Source organism: Ischnura elegans, chromosome 7, assembly GCF_921293095.1.
Source record: "Ischnura elegans chromosome 7, ioIscEleg1.1, whole genome shotgun sequence".
Classification (NCBI taxonomy): domain Eukaryota; kingdom Metazoa; phylum Arthropoda; class Insecta; order Odonata; family Coenagrionidae; genus Ischnura; species Ischnura elegans.
This window is the reverse complement of record NC_060252.1, coordinates 16,897,193-16,923,427: the sequence shown is the minus strand read 5'-3', so window position 1 is coordinate 16,923,427 and position 26,235 is coordinate 16,897,193. Positions and strand designations below refer to the sequence as shown.

The window sequence follows — 26,235 nt, the reverse complement described above, 5'->3', positions numbered from 1 at the left end:
GGGGTGATGGGGCATTTTGAGTGTAGCTGGCGAAAGGGAGTATCGGTCCCTTTTAAGGGGCGTCAGGGGAGGAGGAGGGGGAGTGTGGTTAGCAAAGGAGGGGATGCAGAAGAATTGCGAAAAGCGCAAGGGAGAAGTGAATGAGGGCCACTGCGAAAGAAGACGGGGAGAGACAACGCGTTGGACAACAGAGAAGAGTGTTTTCCATGTAAGTTTTCGCAGCGTTCAGGTTCGCAGTAGGATATATTTCCACCCACCAACACAACAAACATGAGGCTTGCGCCAATATGAAGGTAAATCTCACAAAATCGGAAAAAAACAGAAATAACCATCATGTACGAGGAGATTCGAAGTAAAACTGTTTTTTTTTTTTTTTGTTAACATGTAGTCGTCAACATTGACGTTAATATATATTTAACGCCGCGGATAAAAAAAACTTTATCCGCTAATTATATGAATATACATTGTTAATAAATTTGCTGAAAATTGCGTTAAAAACATTTATTGTTATAGCGGTTCAAATTGCAACACCTTGAAACAGTGGGCCTCCCATGCCCTATACCCAGCCCTGATACTGCGCAATGGGCTGCGTCCTCAGGCTAGGCTGAAGTGGAGAGCGCTTCTAGGGTGTCCGATATTCTCTGTCCCGTTTCCTATTTCCCGTTTTCTTTTCCGTTACCGTTTAAATAACGGACACCCGGGAAGCGCTTTCCATTTCATCCTGGCATGAGGACACCTACAGCACAGCAGGTGAGACGTCGCCATCATAACTACAACGCGGATGGATCCCGGAAATCTACCCTGCTACGAACAGAGAAAAGGAGAGAGATATAGACCTGATTTCCAGAGATTATGGACCCGAAGAAAGTACGACGGAGAAACTTTTGTTCATGATAGTGTGACCTACCTAAGCACAATTAGGATTCGTCGAGCGTATTGTGGGAAGATTTTCGGATGAGAATGTAAAAGAGAGGTGCTATTTCGCTCTCGTCCGACCGCACCTTGAATATGCATCGAGCGTATGGGATCCGGTGCAGAAAGACAATTCGCGAACTGAATAAAATACAAAGGAAGGCTGCGCGTTTCGTCAAAAACTGCTACGGGCGCACAGACAGTGTTAACCAAATGTTAAGCAAATTAGGGTGGGAGCCGCTGGAGACTCGGAGGCTACGCGCTAGGCTTAGATTGCTTGAACAATTCAGAATGGATATATTTAAGAGCGACACAGAGAAAATAGTATTAGAGCCACACTATATTTCCAGGTTCGATAGAAGCGATAAATTAAGAGAGATGTTTTTCCGAACGCATAGATATGGGAATTCGTTTTTTCCCCGAACCATAAAGGACTTCAATAAACGCTAGTCCCAACTTCGTTTGAGCACTTCATTTTTTTAGCTGTAAACGGCTGGTGTCCTAACATCCCCTGCCACACGCCTTTTAGGCGGCTTGCGGGGTGTTATGTAGGTGTAGAATTAAATGCGCGTTTGGTGGTAATACGCCAATCGAACGATTGGAGAATCCTACATGTTAATATTCGCGGTGATATAATTCCGTGGCGCATAGCGATCGTAACTTGATTTTATTGAGTTCAGTACGTTCACTGCTGCCTACAGGAGATCGCTATGTGTCCAACGCATCCGGCAAAAGTGCAAACACGCGGTCAATGGAAGCACTTGGTTCAATGTTTCCGCAATTAAAAAGTTGCGCATTTTCGACCAAAACATCATTAGTAATTTGGGTTTATGCTGGCATCAGCTATCCAGGGTAAAAATTTCGTGACACAATTTGTCTCCACCCCGTGTATTGGCAAAGGTTGAGATTCTGAATGGAGCTCTTTAGACGATGGGCTAGTGCTTACTCATTCGCGACTCCAAATATATCCTCGGATCCTTCGGTTTCTCGGAGGAGCACCCCATTTCCAGATTTGTCCATCTCCGTGATCCAGACCTGTCAGCGCTGGTGTCAGGACGGAGGACATTCAGAGGCCAAAGGACCAGCGGGCTTTGAATCGCTTTACGGGCGGCGGAGGAAGGCCTAGGGACCGTCATCATTGCGTGAATACAGCCAGTGCCACACTTCGCAAGCCCACCCGAACATCACTTGCCATCCCTTTCACTCTCGGAGCCCAAGGGTTAAGAACGCACTCCGGACAGCTCCCAAGATCAATCAATGCGTCACTGAGGGAAAATATTGTTCCCAGCATCACACCCCATTCATGACGAACTCAGCCAAATCTCGGGCATAAATCCATGTAGAACTGGGAACAAAAGCTTATAGTTGCACACTGAAGAGACCATGATTGGCATGGTATCAGGACTATTTATCTCCGAGAAGGTGTAAGTAGGCGTTCAAGGTGGCGGACAACTAGGATAAAACCCGAGAAAATTTTTAAAACTCTTAATTTCTCAGTGAATTCGGTTCTTCCATGGAAATTGGAAGAAAATTATATATTAATGCTTTGAAATATATTTTATCCAGAGTCTAATAACTATCTTTATTTTGAATTATTTAAAGTTTCATTGAAGAAAACTTTTCAATGTAAGTGAACTATACGCAAAGAAACTCGCAACCTCAATTCAATCCTTGCGATCAATGGAATAAGCCAATCAGCGATCTTCCCTGACGAATACAGTTAGGATAGGGTCACGTGACTGGTGTGTTTTTCAGTACAAGCTAGGCGGCATGGACGGGAGACAAAGATGACTCATTCCCATTTCTACTGCCAGTTACGGATAAAAATATTTTTTACAGCGTATCCACCTTTTGATTGCGAAGGAAATCGAAATTAGCCACGATCTATACTTTATTGCGCGTACAAGTATAACAATTTACTATCATCACTATCTTGTTATAACTCTACCATGAGTACCAAAGTCTACGTAGGGTTGGTATGGAAACTTTTTTCCGCCTAAGCAAACGGCGCGTGTGGACGTAAGTTCTAAGTAGCTATATGATTGAGGGCACACAGTTGAAACAGCGGAGGCCGCTAAGGTGAAGCGTTATTCAGCGGAGTATGAGATCGAGACTATGGTTGGTTTAATGAGACAGGTCGTCCATTAGCGCATTCACCGATGAAATAATAAATCGTCATTAACAATGAATGCGGACAGCGAGACGTATGCAGGACGTTTAGCGAGAAATTAATTAGATGAATCTTTATTCCTTTTTTTTTAATGTGGATGTATAATTTCGCGAATGAGTTGCATGACTTTGAGGGTAAAAATAGAATACAAACACTAAGGTTGACCTCGGAGTACAAAAACCATAATTAATTCTGACTGATTAATGAGCGCCACAGCAGTTATTCCAACGTACAGCCATAAATTGGTGCGCATACCAATTCAATATTTCGTAATTAATGGGACTCATATAATTATGCATTATCATTACGTGTTGTGGTCAGCAATGAATGGCCCCCTTGGAATAACCGCAAAATCCTAATTGCTACGCTAAATATCATAATAAGCTAAAAATTCAATTGAGTGAATTCCATTTGCCACAATAGCAACAGCTTCCAATTTGTGATGCAAAATAAAAAAAAACGCATTTTTTCACTTGAGAAAACAGGATCAAATATTAAAATGGCAGATTCTAGGGTGTAAATGGCTCCTTTCACGATAGAAGAGGCAGTAATTTCAAAGTAAATTGGTCGAAAACGTTGAGATTTGAGTTAAAAATAAATAGCACTGAAGAAAAAAACAATCTTGAAAAAATAATTTCCTCATTATATGGCTATTAATTAGGGTCGTGTTTGGCCAAATATATTATAATTGGACGAGTTTAGTGATTACTGGAGTGAGGGAGAGTGGTCAATATATTGGGGAAAAGGTTATTAACCTACACACACAGCGCCTGAACCCGATAGCAGGTTTAAAGGAAAATTCCAACATTTTTCAGTTGAAAATTTAATACAGAACGATGGATACCTGTATAAAAGATATTACATCGGAAGGTACATAAAATATTATCACACTGATTGTGAGTAGTAATAGTAATTAGAGCATAATATGTTTAGCTATATTACGGTGGTCATATTCGGATTCCTTTTTTATTATGGGCACATTAAGATTCATTTCTTTCGTGTTCATTGTAATTTATTCGAATTCTTAGAAAAAATCTATAATGTTGAATGTGCGTCTTAAACCCCTTGCGCTATTATGACTAGTGTAGCTTATTATGAACTTACGATGCCAAATCGTACAATTACGAGTGTATCTCGTCACATGTCAATTCGTCAGGTAGACCGTAGTTCGTCAATTCATAATTTTAGCACAATTTAGGTGAACAGTTTGAATATTATGTAAGTTTAACAACGTTAAAACATCCATAATTTAAATAAATAAATCATAATTTATGAAATATGATGCATTGGAAGGAATTAAATTATTTAATACTAATAGCGCTAGGTGTGTTCCCGACGTATTTAACTGGATAATTTACAGTATGAAATAATAATAACTTTTTATTTTAATGTTCTACTTTGATTACACACTGTAAAATATTATTTCATTACCAACCATTTTATTTAAAAAGAACCATAGAAAAAATTAACATAGGACAGGAGCACGATATTCAGAAAATAAATTAAAGTGGAAGGGGTTAAGGTAATGGGACTTAAAAGGTTGTTGATTAAGAAGAAAGAAGCAATTGCAGCAAAAAAGATATTCTGAGACACGATAGGAAATTTTTTAGTGTTTTATACTCTGAGTCGCACCACCACAGAACAAATCAATGAGTGTAGAGACCTTCCTAAGGGAGCGAGTGAGCTAAAAATATATTCTTGTTACGGAAATACAAAAACATAGAGGGGACAATTGCCTCCAGTTTCGCTCCACCGGCTGCCAGCTCAGAATAAATATAAACAGGACTCCACAAGAAGGCAAATGAAGTACCCAGGAGTTAAGGCAATCACTGAAACCCTAAGACAAAACAATTTTGAGATTAGGAAATAGTTAACAAATGAAATGTTCTAATTTAGATTTTATCAAAATCATGACAGCAGTAGTAGCAGATTTGGTTTGTTAGGTGCGCCGCCAGCTAGCGTTACTTTGTTCCTTTTAAATCATTACTAAAAAATAAAGTTATGTAATTCACTTTCTTTGTCCGCTACTGTTTAATATGAATATGCAATGCTATTTATAATAATAATTATAATAAATATTAAATTTTTTTATTCCTTTAACATGAAAATACCTCGGGAAATCCATCTGGTAAATCGCGTAGGATGATTTACAACGCATAACAAGCTAAAGCACTCACCTTTATGAGTGTCACATTTGTTGGGAAAGTAAAATAACGCAATATTATGCATCAGCCAATCAGAGACGTCAGAGATCAAGAAACCAGGTTTTTTTCCGAATCCCATCTTCGGGGCTATCGCAAAAGCTGCTAATCGCTCGTAAAAAAATAACGAAAACCTCTATCATCAAATAGGCTTGTGGTAGCTTGAATTCCATTTTAAATATATTCAAATTCGTAGCGGAAATTCTTTAATACTGAATTTGTTTTGATTAAATAGGACTTGAAGGCTTTTTGATAAAGAATAAAGAGATAATTATCGCGAAAAATAGGTTCTAAGATATGATTGCAAATTTTGTAGTGTCTTATGCTCGGTATACTCTTAACTTACAACACCACAGGACTGATCGATTGGCGTTGAGCCCGTTCGAGAAGTGTTAACTCTACCCCAATTGCTTCGGGGATGTAAAATTAAAAGTGAAATATTCTTCATGTTTACACCTAGGTTGAGAGGGAGCGGATAGGACACGACCCATTGTGCCCACCGTCACGAGTATCATCGCCTCCGATCCGAACGGGCAGCGCGTACGCTGGTGCCGGGGGAACTTGCACCGCGGAGTGAATGGGGGAGTTTAGTGTGAGGTAGCGTAGCGAAATTGGCACTTGGCTGTCTCTGGTCGGCCGTCGATCGATTCAAGAGGAGATGTATCCACTTTCCCCACTCCCCTCCCTTCATTCCTCGCACCTCTTTTCCACCCCACCCCACGCTCACGAAGGCGAACTGAAGGAAGCCCACCCCCGACTCCCTTTCTCCTTTCTTGCTTACCGCTCCTTCGCCACTTACTCCTCACCATACTAACCCATTCACGCCTCATAAAGTATCAAAACACTCAAACAAAACCTATTTACAAGCCTTTTGAAGTTTCTCATTTATGGGGAGCTCTAAAATTATGCTAACAACATGGGCTAAGCTAAGAGGTCTTTCATAGATATGTAAATTAGTAAATGATGGATTAAAGAACATAGTATACTTTTACATTTATTCAGTCTCTCAGTTAAAAATTGACCTATAAAGAACTAAAAATATTTTTTCCGCTGGCTCCACAATACGATGTACATTTCTTACAACCCACACCGTAAAATTATTACAATTTGAAGACTTTTGAGACTTAAGTAACTGCAAAATGCACTTACATCGACACGATATACTGTTTTTTGCATATCAACGATTTCATTCCTTTAAAAATTAATTATACGAGTATCATATGGAATTCTCGTCACGAAAAAATTCATTCTTTTTTCCTAGATCGTGTTACCGCCAGTGGAAAAAGGAGTTACCTTAATTAAATAGTTACTAAACATGGGTTCGATCTCTATGCTAAATTTTTACGTCCAAAGTAGACTCATGTTCTCAATATTTTTTTAGATCGTCTTGAACCGCAAGTTCTCCTACGAAACGATAAATAAAGGGACTTTTACAGTTCTTTTACATTGACAATGCTCCTTCTTAGAAATACCTCCTGTACATAATCCTCGTAAGTCTTCATTCTAAAGTCTTCACAGCGACTTTTACCCCATATGTCTGTCATTCACTCAAACCATCCCGACTAATCTCCTAGGCACCGTCATATAGGGACAATGGTGTAACCCGAAACCATTTTTTATCTCGCTGATCCCATGTTTCAACTGAATATCGATTATCTAATTGTCCCAAAAATGTTTTGGTCCTCCTAAAAGTAAGAAATAGAGATTAAATGGCTAGATGGCACATTTTCGCCGATGAAAATGCAGAACTAAAAGTCGTAATTGAAAAAACAAAATGACTAAGAGCGCTATCCAAGAGACTGTCGATGGCGGCTTCCGCGGAGTGATAGTAGGCGCAGCTAGGCTTCAGGGTTATCCTCCGCGTCGATTATTCTTCGTGACGACAGTTTCACTGGAGTTGCGGCAGCTATCTTCACTTCCTGAAACTTCCTGAAGACGCCTGCTGCAACTCCGGCGAAACAGTCATCACGAATATGAATCGACGCGGAGGACAACCAGGAATTACAGCTGCTCCTATCAAAAGACTGTTTACATTTTAATTCTATCTCCTCTATTTTATTACTTCCCAATCTTTTCGAAAAAAAGCATCAAAAATGAGGGAAAATTTAAAATTTTACCCCCGAAAGGTACGAGTTTTTTTTCATCCTTTCATGTTTTCCGTTCGATTAAAGCTATCGATAAGAAGGCATCCCAGTTCATTGCTGGTCGCCAGCTAAGGCCACCTTGAAATTATTCCTCGCTGCTGAGCGCCTCTTCCATTCACCGACCCCCCCTTATCCATTTCCCCAGATCAACTCGTGCTCGTCTTGGAAGGAGTCTTCGCCCGACCCCTCCCCTCCCCCCATCCATCACCTCCCCTACCTTCCCACCCCCTTCCCTCCCTCTCTCGGGATATATGCCGACTGCGAGTGCCGCTCTTCTTCTTTCACTTCCCCTCTTCCCCCTCCACCGCATTACTTCCACCGCGCAAAGCTTTCAAATCAATTGAGAGCTTCCGGCCTCTCTCTCTCTCTCTCTCTCTTCAATAGCCGCCCTGGAGCACTTACCCCCACCACGGGATCCCATCTATATACACCACTACATCACACGAAAAAGGGTCCCCCTCCCATCACTATAATCTATCCATCTAGCCACCGACCCACTCCTCATTCATTCATTTATTCGGTTGCACTCTCCTCTCCCGGGGTAAATAACTCTCCTGGTGGGAGAAAGTAGCATCCATTAAAGTAATTCGGGCCGGCCCTACAAAGTACACACACCTCTCGCCATCGCTGACTCGTGAATGTTTCAGCGATAAATACGCAAGATAATCCTCCCCGTCCATGAAATGAGTGATTCTTTTGATTAATATGCATGGATCTCCATCGGATGACCTCCCGTCCATTTTGGCTTTCAGTTTCACTCAACGTAGTACAGTTTTTTGGCAAACGTTTCCGCTCTTCCTTCGCCAAAAAAAGTGCGAAAGAGTACTCGGGTAATCACTCTAACAGTGTCATCTCGTTCATCAGACTCTACGTTTCCCTGCCTTATTTATTTTTCAGGGATTATTCATTTTACTGAGTCACGAAAGTTCTTATTTTCATCCGTTAAAAATCCCCTTTCAAGCGAAACGAGATCATTACCAAATTCATCGTATTTTGCTGGCTTAAAAATTTATCAACCTGTAAGAATAAATTGATGGAAGCATTCTTTTCAAAGAGAAAATGCTCCATGGCATGAAATGAACATCATTTCTGGGAATTGTTCGATACGCAAGCTCTTCGCTAACCTTGGTGCTGCAGAGTATTTTTAAACACACATGCTTTCGCAGAAACCACTGCCATTTTTTATGGTGAGTAACCATTAAGATCATTCGATAATTAAAATCATCCTATAACCACACCTAAGCACTAGACCCTGGATCAGATCCTTACGGCGAACTATTAACAATGAAACAGAGTCAGAATTCCGGAACTTTTCCGCGAACGTGACGATTAACCTGGTAAGTCAGAGGAGTTGAATTTCAGCCCCGTCCTTCATCAATGGTAGTCGACTTTTTGGGACAATAGTTTCCATCCTACAATCGAAACTCATAACCTGCAAACCAATTCTGATAGCTAGATGGCTATTTAAACGTAAATCCCAAATATACAGTGTATAAAGAATCTTACATTTCAGAGAACTTCCGGGCCATGATTTTCAATCAAAGAGTAAATATTCAAAATAATTCAATAATCCACAATAATCACCTTCACCTAGAAAGGATATCAAAATGAATAGGAACAGGGTGTTCCCATGGGAAGATCAACATCAGCAATAGAAACACAAACCACGGAAAAACTGATTGAAAAAGTAATACATATTAAAGACCTGGTAAAGAATCAAGATGCTTAACATTAAATGGAAGGAAAAATTGAGAAAAGAAGAGGTATACTGAATGGATGTAGAAGTAATGTGGAAGTGAAACTCAGCATATCGAAGATAGCAGGATAGTTATGGTCAGCGTAAGATAGTTATGACGTCAGAGAGATTGCAAATACGAGGGATGATTTGCGGAGGGAAAAATTCTATGGAAAAAACAACTTATGCAACATATATACAATGGATATACGATAGCGATACGTATAAGGGGTAAATCCAATCTTAGGATTCATGTACCACGTATATGCTCATGCACGACATTCGCCGTACCGAAATAGACCGACTCGTCTGTGAGATCTTGAGGATGCTCAGTTATCAGATATGGGGGAGTGGAATTAAAACGTCTACTCGGAGCGTGTTCTTGATTGACAACTGAGTGGCTGATACACCCGGGGGCTCACATCAACAGCACACAACCCAACGGCAAAGCTTCAGGAGCGACTAAACGCGCGTGGAAGGGCGGCTGGTGAGGAATAACGTCATAATCAAAGAATGTTAATCTCGTATCGCGAGAGCGTAATCCATTTCTGCCACCGCCATCCACCGCGTTTTAGCCGCTCGCATCACCGTTCTCTCCCCTTGTTCTCCTTCTCCCTACCCCCTCCCTCCTTTCTCCCTCCCACCCCCCCACTCCAACCCCCTCTTTCGCTTTAATTGTGTGTCCCACGCAACAGCAGTCAGCCATTAACAGCCAGTCATTCGACATCACGTGTACGTTTCTGGGAGTGCTCCCCCCCCCCTCCCCTACACTTCCACTCTCTTTCTCATCCACCACGCACACCTCTCATCCATTCCCCATACCCCTCCGTTACACCCCTCCTCCCCCTACCCCACCCCTGCCTCTCGCCCACAACACAGCAGAAGTCCACGTGCTCCGGGCTCTAGGCCGCTAATTCGAGATGAATCATGGAGGGAGAGCGAGACAGAGGCCTGGGGCCGACACACGACGGATCGGAAACACCGCTACCCTCTCTCTCTCTCTCTCCAATTCCCCCACCACTACGCTTTTACCCCATTACCTAGACCACAATGGGGTCGTTCACTCGATCGTAATGCATTAAAACATTCTGAAGATGAAATAGAGAGATGAGTATTACAAAAAATATTTTCCTCATTCAACCACTATCTCAGATTAATACTTTTTAAAAATTCATAAATTATATATATATAAGAATGCATAAGTTGTCGTCCACTTCTCATGAGTTTGTGACGTCATTAGAGTTTTGTCTAATTTGTCGACCGGGAAAATCCTTTCACCGATGGAAGGAATCGTAAGCTAGAGCGAAAACATCAACGAACCGCATGTGGCCCATGCACAAGACGGAGACGTGGTGACGCGCTATACATGGGTTCGCGGCATCATCAACTCATTTGCATCAGGGTTAAGGTCGTTAAGTTTTCGTCGACCAAAGAATTCGAGATAGCGACGGATCGAAAAAGGGAAATTTATTTCTCTCCTTACATCAAACTCAATTGGTATAACTCATTGCATAAAATATTTCAAATTCGAGGTACCTCAGCCCAACTTGATGCTGGAACTGATAGTTGTTTCGTCATTTCATTTAATCTTAAGTGAGAAAAAGGAGATTTTAGGAGTTATTGTATGTTTTTATAAAATCATTAACATTGGTGAAGGTTTCCCTGAGTCAGTCGTGTTTGTTTGGTTTGGCTAGGATTGTTTTCCTAAGCCTTTGTGGAAAGAGATAAACTGAAAACGAATAGTAACATAAATGAAGACATTATTTGTAGAAAATATGTAAATCTAAACATGGTGGTTTTACTAACGTTGAAGCAGAAAAGGTCCGCGTGCTCTAAGGCCGCTAATTAATCGAGATGAATCATAGAGGGAGAAAGGCCTGGGGCATACACGATAGGAGAAGGATAGGAAACACCGCTACCATAACAGTTCCGCCACCCTCGCCACCCCATCAACCCCATCCCACGGTTGCCCATTTTTTCCCGTCTTCCCCAACCCCAATATACACCCACACAAAGGAACTGAGAGGGATCCACCCGGAGAGTGGGCAAAGCGGTCTCCGTCGCCGCCGTGAGAAGCGAATGATCCCGGACAAATGGTGATTATTTAGCCCACAAGGGACTTGGAAAGGGGGTTGGTTGATGGGTGGTGTGGGCACACGTATTTAGCCGCTGTCTCACGGCGAAAGTCCTCTCCATCTGTGACGAGGCGCTGAGCGCGGAAGGACCCGACAACAATCGGGGATTTGCCTCCACTGTGACATCTTGTGTGCCTCTCTCTCTGCGGTGGATGATGCCATACAGACACGGGATAAACCTGAGATTGGTCGATAAACTCTTCCACTACATGTAATTAAGATATTACACATGATTCAGCGTGAAGGTTTTCGGGGTTACTACCGCGTAGATTCATCTCTGCAGACAATGAGAAGGCACCGGCCTCCCGACGGGGTGCATAAGAGACGGGCAATACCACGCATCTCCACTTCATTGACCTGAATAAGTCTGCTGCAATGCCGGCGAAACTGTCGTCTGCAGAGATGAATCTACACGCTAGTAACCCCGAAAACCTCCACGCTGAATCCTCACCACACCGCGAAAGCCTACGCAAGGATATTACGCATGATATTCAGGGTGGAGAAAATTATACCACGACATTTCAATATTGGAAAGTTTATACCACAAGTAGCCAAAATATCAATGGATTTTTAGGTTGAAATCGAACCATTTTTAAAACTAAAGAAACATTGAGTTAAGAGCTCCGATTGGCCGCGAGTCGAGTTAAGTGCCTGTTGCGAGATGCTCTGGAAAACTCGTGAGCATCCGGCAAACAGAGCAAAATCGAAGCCAATCGGAGCGTTAGGCTCAAAGTCTCTGTAGTTTACAAGTGCGATTGAGATCGAAACACCATTGGTAATTTCGGTCCCTACTGGCATCAGCCATCCATAGTTGAAATTTCGTGACACAATTTTTCCCCACCATGTATATTATTTATGATGCTCGTAAAGGGGAAAATATAAAATCGATGGATCGATATTTACACCCATCTTTTTTAAGATTAATAAAGAAGGAAGAAAAACTTACAAAATTCTTCAAATTCCTTGAAACAAATTAAACCGCAAACAGATTGATAAATGCTTAAAAATTGAATTTTTAGTAAACCACTGCATTTATGTTGACACATTGCCTCAGTTTTTTTAATGGTTCATTTTGCGGCTAATAAAAATTATTTCACTATTTATTACAATCCATTTCAAAGGCTGAGCACGACCCCTCACAGGTGAGCAAAAGGAAACTTAAAACTAATGATTCAGAACAAATCAAAATGAGGTATGTAAGTTATTGCGATTAATTTCATTTATCTTTTGGCATTTTTTTCATTAATAGAAATTGTTACTGCGAAGATTGCATTTCATAATATATTTTTTTCGCTATTTTGTTCTTTTCTTTCCACATACCGAAATTGCAAGGAAAATTTGACTTGAAAAAAAAATTACCTTGACGACAAAATCAAGGACAAATTTAAATAATAACCTATGATTATAAATGCCTTAAATCTTTACTCGAATCTAAAGCCGTGGTATCTTGTATGATATTAGGCACGGTGGGGTGGAAGTTCTTATTATTATTTAAATGAGACTTCGCAACATTTACACTGGATTCTATTTCATAATGGCAACATTTATACTGGATTTAACTTAGTAATTTTGTTTGTAACAACAAAACGCGGCGTGTTAAAATAAAATGCGGTGGAAATATTGTAATGCCTTATTTAATAATGAAACCGTGATGCCTAGTGACATGCTTTGGAGATGAGAGAAAAAAATGCCGAGTAACAGGCAAGCATAAAATGGGAAGATGAGAATGTAGGAAGAAAGGTAGGGTGAAAAAGAGGGGAGGGAGGCGAAAGATTAGAGTGGGGGGAGGAGGGGATGAATGGGTGGGGGGAGAGAGGGAGTAGGGGGTTGGTTGTCCTGCCGCCGCCGTAATATTATTAGAGAAAATGGACTGCCCAACCTCTCTTCCTCCCTCCCTCCCTCCCTCGTATTAGCCGCCGCCTCCAAGAATCACTTCTAAAAGCCTCCTCTACCAAATTAGTTTTATGTCACCCCGAAAATTTTACGAGAAAAATTACTTCGAAGCAGCAGCAGCAGTCAGCCAGCCTGGGAAAAGGCATGCATCAGGACTAATATACAGGAAGAGAGGGCAGGAGGAAATTTGGAGAAATCGGGAATTGCGTCAGCACTTAATGAGATTAAGGCGAACGGTTTAAGTACAGTGATCGCTTATTACCGCAACAAAGCGCCTCACGTTCTATCCCTCCGAACACGAGTATTAAAGATTAATGTTTCCAAGTGCGTAATTTTATATTGAAAACAGCATTTTAATTTATTGGTAACGCTAACTTATCATTTAGTTGAGTTTATTTTTTAAGTTCCAGACTGCCTCAATAAAGACGTAAAGTTTCAAAGAAAGGCGTAACGTATTGAAGAAAAAATATACACGACAAATTTATTTGGCGATTTAATTAAAATTCTATAAAAAATATAACAACAAAAACGAAAGATAAAGAATTGCTTCGATGTTATCCATGAAATGTATTTTTTTTCGTTTGGAGTATACTTTGCAATAATTGCACAGAACTTAGGAGGGAAAAAATGAAGCTAACAAAGAATTTTGTTATATCATCGGATCAAAATCAAAACTTACACTGAAATAAGTTTGTCAAGAGTAAAAGACACGTAATTCACACGATATATATTCTCAAAACAAGAATCGCGTGAATTTAGCTCCTAAAATAGAAAGTTATCTCTCTCGGGAAAGGCAGACGTACGAATATGAGACAAAGGTAAAGTAAGCATAAATTCTTCTAAAACTCTCGAGATAACGTTCATCTCTTGGGCACTCCAAATATTTAATCACCCTTGTTTTTCTTAATTCATTAGGCTACGGACGATAAAAGATAAGGGATCAAAATGAGACGCCATACAACAAGTTTACAGCTCTGAAAAGGGTTGAACGTAAAAAGAAAACAATGCTCCGATGTCGGTACGTGACATCGATTTTCTGCTCATAATGCCCGCGCGCCGAGAGCCTTAAACTAATTACGCCAAGATCCTGCGTTATGCTGTAAAATCGCGCATTTAAGTTCCTCACGTCCCTTACTCGCGAACTGCTTCGTGAGAAACGCAAGACCGAAAATAATTACCGCTTTCTGTAGCTCGATGGGGTGGCAATTAATCAACGACTTTTCAGCAGCGCAAAAAATATATATATGGTCGAGAGAGAGCCAATTCGGGGAATCAGATAAAACTCACAAGCGAGGAAGCGATGCGGGAAAGATCACGTGACTTCGGGCTGATGGGTTATTGACTCGTGAATGCTCTCTTTTTGCGACTCTTTTTCTCCCTCCATCTACCGAGAAACTATTTCACCGGCCAGAAAGGAAACAATGCATCGGAGGCGACTCATTTGATGAGGGGAAAGAACGGAAAAAAAGACAAAAACTCTACCGGCGTCATCATAACGAGGAACTGGCCTTCCTTCGTAAGCCATATACGTCATCCGGTCGTACCTGCTCGGCAGTCACCCAACTGACAGCAGACACGTGAGTTATGTCCCCGTCTTTCCGTAACTAGTTAATTAATTTTGCAGGTGGACGTCGGGAAAAATCGCTCCGCATCATTAAAACTAGCTAGATTTCGACCGAAAAAATTTCCAGCACGTCCGACAATACCGTCGCGGGATCATCAACGGATAGACAATTCCCGATTCAATAACGAGAAGAGAAGAAGATGCGTTTTTGTTTTGTTTTCTGCCTCTTAAAACTCCGCGCGAAAACTTTCAACGCTGCGACTGTCAACTTTTTTGTGTGTGTTGTGTGTGTGTGTGTGTCATCGTCGTAACTTCCCCATAAGCTCCCATGTAGTTTACCTCTAGCATTTTGATATTCTCGGAGGAGAACGTTCCGAGGCAGGAGGTAGGAATTAGGGGCGGCAGAAAGGGAGAAGGGGAGGAGTGTAGTGGGACGGCAAGGGGTGGGCAAGGCTGAAAGTGAAGAGGAGGTGGGAGACTTTTAGTAGTGAGGGATATGAGGCACTAATTAGAAAAGCGGCTGCGAGCGCGGCAGCGTAGCCAAATGAATACCTTTCCCCCCCACCCTCCCACCCGAAAAAGATAATGAGATACCACATTCAAATCTCGGTTTGAGAATAAACTTTAATGAAGGCCTTTCAAATTCCTCGCTACTACTCGACATAAAAACATCACACCAACCGGATTAGGCCATAGCTCTCAATTAGTGGACTCTAAAAATTCCCGACGCAAATAAATCCGAGGCAGTAGCAGGCCAGGCAGCAAGGCAGCCAATTAGGTGACGGACCACTTTTTTTTTTAATTCCTCCTAAAAACCGCGACGGAATAACACAGCGTCTGGAGCACAGGCTGAGCTTTCTGTGCGGCGAGCTAAGGCTTAAGTCGAGTCATTAAGGCGATATCAAAACCAATTAAGCCTTAATCTAGAGTCTACGCGATGGTTAATGCCCACTAAACTGCGAAATATAATTAAAACGCACGAGGGTGAAATGGGTGTTATGAGGAATGAAACTTATTTATTGAAAAAGATTGCGTTTTTTGTCGCCATATTTTAACGTTTATTCAGGAGAGGTAAAAATGGAATTTTCCATTAGCAAACAAGATTCGTTAATCCGATTAAAATTATTTTCAAAGCAATAATTAGTGTTCTCGCCCATCAGCTAACAATTTCGTGATGCATTTTTATTTTTTAAAGAGAAAATTCAATATATATATAAGATATATCAAATGAAGTTTACCCGTCCAAGCTTGTTGGATTCACTATTTTCACTTACTAGGTAATTAGGAGCTCGTCAGAACATATTACCAAAACCTTAGATAATAACATCATGGATGTAAAATTTCTTTAACCGAAAAAAATGCATGCTGACAAGAAAAATTAACTTGGTCCAAATTAAGAATGCTTCCAAATAGAAAAAAATAAAAACTACAGCTTGGTGTCGAGTGAAAAAAAATACATAACATGCTCGCATCAATTTCAGGTCGGGGTAAACAGCTGAGGAAACCATATCACACGCTACGAGGAAGTCGCATTAATTAAAAGCGGTAAAAAATCGATAGTTTTTTTTCGGCGCTGACTAAACGAGGGATCATCAACAGCTGCGTCAACAGAGAGCACATGCGGGTGGCCGAGGGTGCTACGACCGCGTGGCAGGTGGCACTTCGCTGCGGATTCTCGACCTCTAATGCATCGAGTCCTATTCCGAGTGAGACAGCCTTTTCTAATGTCACCAGAAACGCGAAATTCAATAATCACGGAAACGGTATTCCTCTATCTACGGACGGGGCTGTACTCACAGGTTTCACGCGCGTCTAAGATAAGTTTTTTCGGCGTAGCTTTGATAAAATAAATAAACCATCAGGGTAGCAGAGTTAACTCCACTGTAAGAAGCTTGAGAAATCTGTTTACAGTGAAACATAGAGCCTAATAATTACACATGGCTAGCCTGCACAAGCGGGTGACATCTCTCGTCAATACGACGTTTTGGTGACACTTTCCTGCGCCTTCAGCGCGTCTGAGAATATATAAACAAAAATTGAGATATGAATTATAAGCCATCACATAATATTAACGTATCGGGGCGGTAAAATTAATCATAACCTCTTTATACCCATACTAATTTAATATACCTATTCCTATTTTTAGCGAAAGATGCAAAAATATTCTGCACCCATCCGCATATACTAAAACCATTTTATAATATATAATTTGGCTTCATTTTCCACCCCAGAAGACGATGGCAGACTCAACCTTCAACCTAGGACTAATTATCCAAAACTACACGCAGTGGTTAACCCGAGAATTATTCCTTCGATTAAATAATACATCTAGGCAGTGATTATAATCCGTTTTATGTTTTTACGCCTTATATGATGGTATCACGACAGTATTCCCTTGTACTATTGAAAAATCATCCATCTCTCGTCATAACATAGCTTAAGCGTCATTATTCTGCCATGATTGCACCACTAGGAAATGCTCAATCATGAAGTGTACTCACCAGTGAAGTTTCCGGAGAGATTGGCGGCAGCCAGCTCGCCTCCGATCCGCGATATCCTCTCCGTGTCGGCGGCTGAGGCCCTCGGGGCCCTCCGACGGTTGACACGCCGCGGGCTCGGAGCCAGTGGAGACGCCGTCTTCGCGGCTGTAGGGGCCGTCCTGGCGGAGACCAACGTCCGACCCAGGTACCCTGCTACCACGCAAGATCAGACGGGAATCACGGAAGGCGCGCGAAATACTGGATACGAAAACTAACTCTTTCTTAATCAGTCCACGGATAGGACTAGCGAGGGATATTCTGTGTCCGGCACGAACTTCAAATCCTCATACCACCGTAAAAGGAACTGGAGTTCGTATCGTGAGCTACACACTTCACAATCCCCTCTCTCCACACACAATCAGGAGACGAGAGAGAGATCCTGGTTCAATTCGGGATCCTCGACTTGATCCGCTGCAGGAACGAGTCCTTCCTTGACACACGAGGTAATCGAGTCTTGTCCGTCTCCCCTCCTCGCCGAAAATGGGTCCACTTCTTTCTTCTGACGGGAAAAAGGCAAGGAGAGAAAAAAAGCCGAGATGAAGCTTCAGGGCGGAGCGACAGGGTGTGGGGAGAAATTGGAGATGTTAGCTCGACACACAAGCGACCCTTAATGCGAGCGGAATGGTGCGGAATGCCTTCTTTCCTCCGGGAGGTTCACAAACGGCCAATCAGAAGGGTACGGGACGGCAGCGGGGTGAATTGTAAATAAAGGACGGGTGACAGGGTGGCTATGGTGTGCGGATGATTGGAGTGGTGGGGTGGGGAGGGGGTGATCCTGGAGGGGAAGGTGGGAGGGGAGGCAAAAGGGTAACCAGGGAGAAAGGAATAGAGTTTGAGGGGCTTATTCGGTGCGCTCCAGTTTGCACGGTGCGAGCCGAGCAGGTGGCTGGTGGCAACCGGAAAAATGAGGGAGGTCTTCTTCCCTGAATTCCTTTTCTCCCCTTCCTCCGCTAATGCTGATGGGCTGGGATTGAAATGCGAAAAATGCTCCCTTAACGAAGCCGGGGAAGGGTGTGGGGGCAAAGCTTTTGGGGAACCTTGATTGGGGTGACGAGTGGTGAGGGAAAATATTTAATGAAAAAGAAATATACCCACCCCTTGTCTGAACCCAACTACCCCACAACACAAAGCCGCACACGGAGAAGAAGGGTTTTCCGCGGTGACCTCGTGCACCAACACGGAAGTAAACAATCACCGTGACGCAGTTCCGTATTATTTCACCGCTTATGGGATGGTCACTGCCTCTGGGAATAAACTAAAAGCAAAGTTTTTCTGGATGAGAGTGAACCGTGAATCAGAATTGTCTCCGGTTCCTGGTTAATGATGTGGGTGCGGTACACTAGTCTTCTGAAAAAGGTTTCCGCTTTACTTTCCCGCTGGTCGACACCCGCCTTCTTCGAAAACCAGTCTTTCTCCAAAACACGCACTCGGAAGCAGTCGAGAGCTGGATGATTGTCGTCAAATGACGCACAAAACACGTACACTATTTGAAGTCAAATATGCCGGTGAGATGAACGGCCGAAAAACGTGCCCAATGAACAAGGGAACAGATTAGAAGGAGCGCAGGTGTCCAAAACGTCACGGGGAGCAAAACACGAAGCTTCCATGAACGGCAATGCTCTTCCTTACTTCTCACTGCACCGTCCGCACGCTTCTGAGCCGATCGCTTCGAGGTGTGGAGTACGAGGGGTGCGTGACGTATTGCTGCTCGGAGGGGAGGGTGCGGTGAGAGGGTGGGTAGAGTATAGGGATTTTACTGGGGAGTGGGGTGAGTGATGTTTGGGAGCGGAGGGGAATGAGCGTCCGTATATTCGGCGCACGCGCTGTCGTTTTTTTCAGCCTCTTCCCCTCTTCCGTCGAGTAGCGGGGAACGGCAGAATGGCTATGCCGGAGTTCCCTTCGTCTCTTCCCGCCAACGACACGGCGAGTTCTCGGCGTTTCGGCGAGCGGCGTTAGCTAACCTCCTTCGAAGCAGTCTCCTCTGCGAATGAGCCGATGCTGGCCGGGTGCTTGGCGCGCGACTACGGCGGGGGGGAGATGACTTCTGCGCTCGCTCCGTCGTTCGGGTGGGAGGGACAGGACCCGATCGGCGGCACTTTCGAACGCCCAAAAAGCGAGAGCATGGGATACGAATATGTACAGAAGCAAAGGTTGAAGGCACGAAATGGCCCAGTGACGAAAGAAAGGGTTAAAATCAACTGATTTGGGCGTAACTTGGTGGAACGATGAAATGTTCACGGTGAAACAAAACCCAGTACTATTCCACAAAATTTTATTTTTAAACTAAAAATAAAAGTTTGTGGAATAGTACTGGGTTTTGTTTCACCATGAAAGAAATGGTTATTATATGCCTCTGTATATATAATCTGTCGTTAATAATGCAAATGATCAATATAACTTCAACAAAAATGTATAGCTACGAAAATTTAGCTGATGATACATTCACTGATTTTTATTGATATTTCCACGTACAATAACACATAAATCAGGATGTATTGTTAAGGAAATATCATGGAAACACCACGGGAAGAACTTATGGCCTGGTTACGCGGTGCATTAACCCGTACGGGTTTATGTATGAGTGCGTGTTTGTTTGCATGTCTGAATTCATGGACGTTTGCGTGAACGAGGAGCATGAATGAGCGGTTACACGGTACATGCGTTCGCACAAGTTTTCACACATTTTCTCGTAACGCGAGGCGTTTAGTTTTTGTTTATTCGCTTTACAGTGCGCAAAATTTAAATGTGAAAACAGTATCATTAGGTAGGAAGCAGACGATACCTACCAGAAAATAATTCCCTTTTCGTTGTTTCGTGTAGGTAATATATTTGCGCTGCCGTGTAAACAGTGGTTTTCGTTGTAGTTGCCAAAGTTGTTTCATTTCGTGCCAGTAATATTTATTTATATTTAATATTTATTGTTATCGCTCGCTTAATGCTATAGGTATCTCAATAGTACTCTATTTATTTCAAACCGTTATTAAAGTTAATACTTAGGCCGAAAATTTGTAGACGCATCTTTTTTTTAAGCCGTGTTTACTAAAAAATTTTCTGTCATCTGTTTCACTGAGTTTAGATGATGTATGAGAGTAGATATTTTTAATACTTTGCTCTACTTTTGTCGGGGACGGTTATAAAGTTAAGAAGATATTTGCTGTTGATGGAAAAGATGTTGGTTTAGAGGTCTTGCCGATTTATGAACTTGCGGTATGTGAGTCGTATTTTTGTGGTGGGCCAGCGCATTCCCACCTCGGACGTATAAAAGGTAGAATTGTCGTTAATTCGTATGATATAAATTATGTTTAAATGTGTTCTATTAGTCGTATGATAGCCGTTGTATTTCACAAATGTCGTGTTGAAAACTCTGTTACAACCTCATCGATTGTTTTGTTCCGGCATAATACAACCAATAAGATACCATAGGCATAAACTTGGTATGTCCGGCATACATACAGGGATAATCTATACGAATATTAGTGTAGATGCAAATGGTGAGTTTGTGGTACGATTCAAGCACTTACGATACAGTACAAATGAACAAATACGCGTAAAGAGTTACTGAATAGCCAAGACGGCCGTGGAATAGCCCTGCAGATGACAACTAAATGTGTCGTTTCCCACCAGGTGGCTCTGTTATCAACTTGTGCGAATGCATGAACGAAATTAGAACAGGTTCTATTTTCCGTTCACGCGTTCATGCATTTGTACATTTTGGGGTGGTTACACGGTGAATTTTTCCGCTCATTCTCGCGTTCATATATTTAGACATTAACCCGTACGGGTTAATGCACCGTGTAACCAGGCCTTTAGAAACACCAAAATCGGTGGGAAAAAATTATAATTTGCTCAAGACAATTTCCTGGTTTAACAGGTCCAATAAAAAAAATTTCCTACCAAAATTGGACAATAACTCCCTTAAACGATTTACCAGAAAAACTCATCCACTCTTTCTAAAAAAACTATTTTGAAAAACGTGAACGGATGTATACGGATGTTACGTGTCATTTTACAACTGTTTTTATGATGTATTTTCTCTTATCTTCGGTCAATCTCCCCACTCGTAACTTATTTTTAATACGTAATTAAATTTGTTTTCTAGATAATTATAATCCAGTCAACTGTAAGCTAAATTAATTAATTTTATCGACATAAAGGGAGTAACAAATAGCGTATAAAATAATAAATTAAATTAATAATAATATTAAATAAATAATAAATAATCTTATATATATAAAAGAAAGTCGAAAATCGTGTTAGTTAGAACACTTATAACTCGAGAACGGCTGCACCGATTTCAATGAGATTTGGTTCTTTGGATTCGTCTCAGGCGGGGTTAACAAATAGGCCATTAAAAAAAGGATAATTTCACCAAAAAAATTCATCTCTTTCCTATGGGCATGCTTTTAGGAGTTATAGTAACACAACAATTGATAAGTCGGTCAAAACTACAAATTAAATAATTTGTTTTGTTTTTACCACTTTAATAACTGAATTTAGTAACAATATAACATTTTCATTACTAGATATATTCAAAATATTAATTAAATTGAAATTACATTTTAAAAATTTAATTCGAGCTGATTGTAAGCCCAGCCGTGGCCCAGCTCGAGTTGAAACTTCACTACCGTGTTTGTAAACAAATCTCCAAGGATTGTTGACAAACGGTAATGTCCGTGTTCCTGTCGAGGAATCGAGTAGTTTTAACTCATTTCGTAACGAGGTAAATTCAAATAGTTCGTACTCTGTATGGATTCGAATCTTTTAAATGTGTAGCAAACGAAGACGAAATCACCAACTATCTATCTGAATATTTTAAGTCCTTGGACGTACCTGGCTTACCAAGGCACGATTTACAGAAAAATGTAGTTTCTGTGCTCATGATCTTTCGAAGCCTAAACCAACCATAACTATCCAACGGAACGTGTTTGATCATTAAAAAAATTGGTGATGAATGTGATTCACGCAACTTTACTCAGAGGAAAATTCAAAGGTTAGGAAGTCCTCATTCCGTAGATTCTATGATCTCAACTCATATGACCTTTTGAGCTTAAACGTATTCAATTTACAATTCGTGTTGCATTCGTGATAACGATTAAAAAATCGCATGGTCATTCTTTCAGTTTTTGTGTTGTTTGTGCTCATGTGCTAATGAAAACCCATGATTTTCTCATGGTCAATTTAGCGTGCTATGTTCACGAGTCGATAAACCATCCTTTGTATTTCTTCCTTCGCTTCAAGTGCGTAGCTAGGATAGGGGGTTTTGGGCGCAGCTAATACCACGGGTCTGTAGGGTATAGAAAACTCGCTAAGGTAAGCGGGAAGTGTGGGGGCACTTCCCCCAGACATTTTTTAAGGTAAATGGTTCAAAATAGTGGGTTTTGTGACTGTGTGAATAGTTAAATATGTTTTGTTTGTTAGTCATCCGTCCCCCAAATATTAATAACAAAATATTTCATAAAAAAATTCTCTAAGCTCTTGGGGGGGGGGGGGGGTTATCCCCCAAAACCTCCCCTCGCTGCGTCACTGCTTTGCTTCGCTATATTTATTTAGCTTCATCCGCTTCATCTTGCGCCTGATAACAAAACAAAAACTGTTGTTTCTCAGAAGGTGCTTGACGCAAGACATTAAACCCGAATGTGTAGGGCTCACCGTGGTGCGTTTACGCATGCAGTACGTTTACGCAGTGCATTTTTTCCAAACAGAGATACTAAAACTGGCGCGCCTTAAGTCATTTAATGCGAATGCTGCTTCATAGGGGCTTTTCTTGCACGATTTTGAGCATCAGTCAAGCGTCGGTCTGGGGTCGTGTCAACCTGCCCCCTGAATGGGCCAACAGACTTGGACCTAAAAACATTTTTTTTACAGCTAATAACGCAAATAGCCAACAACTGAATGCGTATAATTTTTATTTCATGAACTGCTTTATTAAACCGCAATGCCCAAAATTTCTTAAGCTAAAACGTAAGAAAATTTGTTGAAAAAAATCCGCGCAAAAAAAAGCAATTTTGGTACTCATTTACGTAGTTTTATTGAATTTGTATCCTTATTTTATTATAATAAATTAAACATGATTAAAAACGATACAGCCGCTCTTGATTTATAAATGGTGTAAGTAAACTAAGTTCATTGATTGTTAGGCGGTACGAAGTTCGCCGGGTCAGCTAGTTAATTTATAAAATTAATAAACAATTAATTAATTAAAATAAATAATAATTATTAAGACATGTTTCCCTGAGCTCTGTGCCTCATGCATGCATTGGTAATCTCAGACGATGTAAAACTACTATCTACTTGTATAGAAACTAGGTCCCTGTGACGTCACGTGGAGTGGCATCGCATGGGCGCCAATCTGGAATTTTTCAAATGCGGTTAAAATTGACCATTAACATTCGTCTAAACTGGAATTTCTAAAACCAAATAATTTGTATATTAGGAATTCACTACTGGTGGGTAACGAATCGCAATCAAAGCCTTTCGTTTTCTTTGATGAAGGAAATTACCCTATTTTCAAAGAGCGCGCTGGAGAGGAGTCGATGCGGGTTGAAGGCGCACGGATGTGGATGCAGGGAGAAAGTCACGGGCGTGCGCGGGGCCACTCGCCACATCTCCCGATCACTTGACCTCACAAAAGCGGGCGACGCTAAAGCGACGACAAATTAGTCCTCTCCGCGCGGATAATCCCTCGCATTTCCTCCTCACTCTTCCCCACACAATGCTTTCGTTACAATGACAATGGGCAGCGCATCCACCGACAAAGCCGTGCTTCCCATCCACCGCGTGCCACCAGGACCACGCTCAGTCATAAAGATGCGAGAGGATAGGGGGAAGAGACATCCATTGGCTGCGAGAGGAATCGAATGATGTGCAATAACAATAACACCAATAATGGCCGAGACGTCCGTCAGAAAAAAATTCTTCCCCGGACCCTTCTACATAGTCTTTTTACAATAGAAAACAGTGGAGGGGGGACCCTCAACCTCCCCCGGAGAAGAGAAACAGAGCCTGAAATAATACATGGTTGGAGGGGTAGCTTCAAGGGTGCAAAGCCGCAAAGATTAAAAATCTCTCGCTCATAACTCGATCAGGGGCGCGGGTGGGACGGAAAAGGGGGACACGTGACCCCTTGCAGTGGGTGCCATCCCCCATCTCTGATGCGTGGGGCACCCGCCGTGCGTTGGGTGACAACACCCCTGGCACTCCGTGCGACCCCACCGCGATCGCTGCCAAAGCATGTCTCCCACGGTCGCAGTACTCCCACGGCCCCTTCAACCATGGCTCTGAATGGGGTAGGTATGAATAGCATATGCCCCTGATGTCCAGATTGCCACTGCAACTCACCCTCTCATGCAGGAAGTGCTACGGAGCCAGCACACTCCGACCCAGAGTTCGTTCACAACTCACTTGTTCGAGGAAGTCAACTTCGATCGCCAAAGTAAATGAGGGAATGATATCAAGTCACCAATATCATTTTTATGCAGACGTAGCCAATATCAAATGATATTCTTCAATTTAACAGCAGCTTACAGACAGTAGATATTACACCATATTTTTTTATCAATCTAATTTTACTTCCAAAATCTTGTTTGGACTAGGGAAGATAAAGAAAACTCACTCAAAACCATCAGCGCATAAACATTATAGTCATGAAATGTTGAAAATTTATTTTTCCTTGGCCAAAACATACAACCTCAGTTAAAAAAAAATGATTCTTAATTTGAGGAATATAGCATATATGATTTTTGTAATGAATGTGTACAATCACTTCAAATGGATTTGTAAGCGCTACCTCTGGGTCAGAAGACAACCAATCTTATCAATATATTAATACTCATAGGGTAAAATAAAATTACTTTGTTCTATTTCACACTTTATTTTAAATGGTACGACCCTGGTTTCTGCATCTCATGCTATCTTCAGGTGCTTTATCATACTACCGTACCTGATGATAGCATGAGATGCAGAAACCCGGGTCGTACTATTTAAAATAAAGCATGAAATTTAACAAAGTAATTTTATTTTATTCTATGATGAAGCAGTTGCAAAAAGTAACGCCTGAGACCGTGTCTTATATATTAATACTCCTTTTTCAATGAGGAATAGATTAGCAATGCTTTCTTCGTGAGTTTTCTTCGACTTGAGACGAGAGAATAGAAACTTGGGCATCCGGACTAATAAGGGTATTACAATCGTCACCACTTCCTCAGCGGAACGCTGGACGAAATGGTGTGGGAACCAAAATGCTCTGGTCTGCCCCTCTTACAGATAAATGTCACTCTTGTCAATGCATAGGAATGCGCAAAGAAAAACTTAAAACGTTCAATGTTATTCAATATGATCCCTTAAAGAAAATCCACCGAGGTAAAGGAATGCTTGATACTAGGAGACCACAGTGAGACGGCATGGACATGGGCGTGCCCAGCGGGGGACAGCTGCCCTTCCCCCCAGAAGCAAAATTAATTGTAGATCAAAACGAAAATTTTGAACAAATTTTCTTAAAATCCAAGAAAAGTGATATTAGTATAAGACAATTAATTGAAATAAAAATATTCTACTTTTGAGCAAACAATTTTAAAAACTAATAAAGCGCTGTTACAATATTCTTGAAATTTTAGTTTCTTTAAGTAATCTTTTCTGTGTTACAACTTGAACGGCCATGGCTTGCCCCCTTCTAGTTTTGATCTAGACTACACCCTTAGGCATGGATACTTCTGAATTGCGAGTCACTGTTTACAAATCAGTGTGCCATTGGTTTTGGGCAGAAATAGGTTAACTGAATGGCCAGGCTTCCCACGCCTTTGCGTCGTGAAAGGTCTGTGGGTTATTTCCCGTTGCATCGCATGTTTTAGCTGTCGATAATGATTATTTCTCCATCCACGCAGTTGCGCGTAGGTATTATCTCTCAGGAGATATATTTAACCCTTTTCAATAATATTTCTCAACT

The 26,235-nt window shown here is 41.6% G+C and overlaps 1 protein-coding gene across 1 annotated transcript in view; it reads right to left on the bottom strand.

The window, feature by feature from the left end:
* Positions 1–19,263, bottom strand: part of LOC124162313 (LIM domain only protein 3-like) — a 258,012-nt gene extending 238,749 nt beyond the window's left edge. The window contains exon 1 of the mRNA XM_046538805.1: positions 17,256–19,263. The gene's annotated coding sequence lies outside the window, so the exon portion shown is untranslated. The remainder of the gene's footprint in view (positions 1–17,255) is intronic.
* Between the last annotated feature and the right edge of the window lie 6,972 nt (positions 19,264–26,235).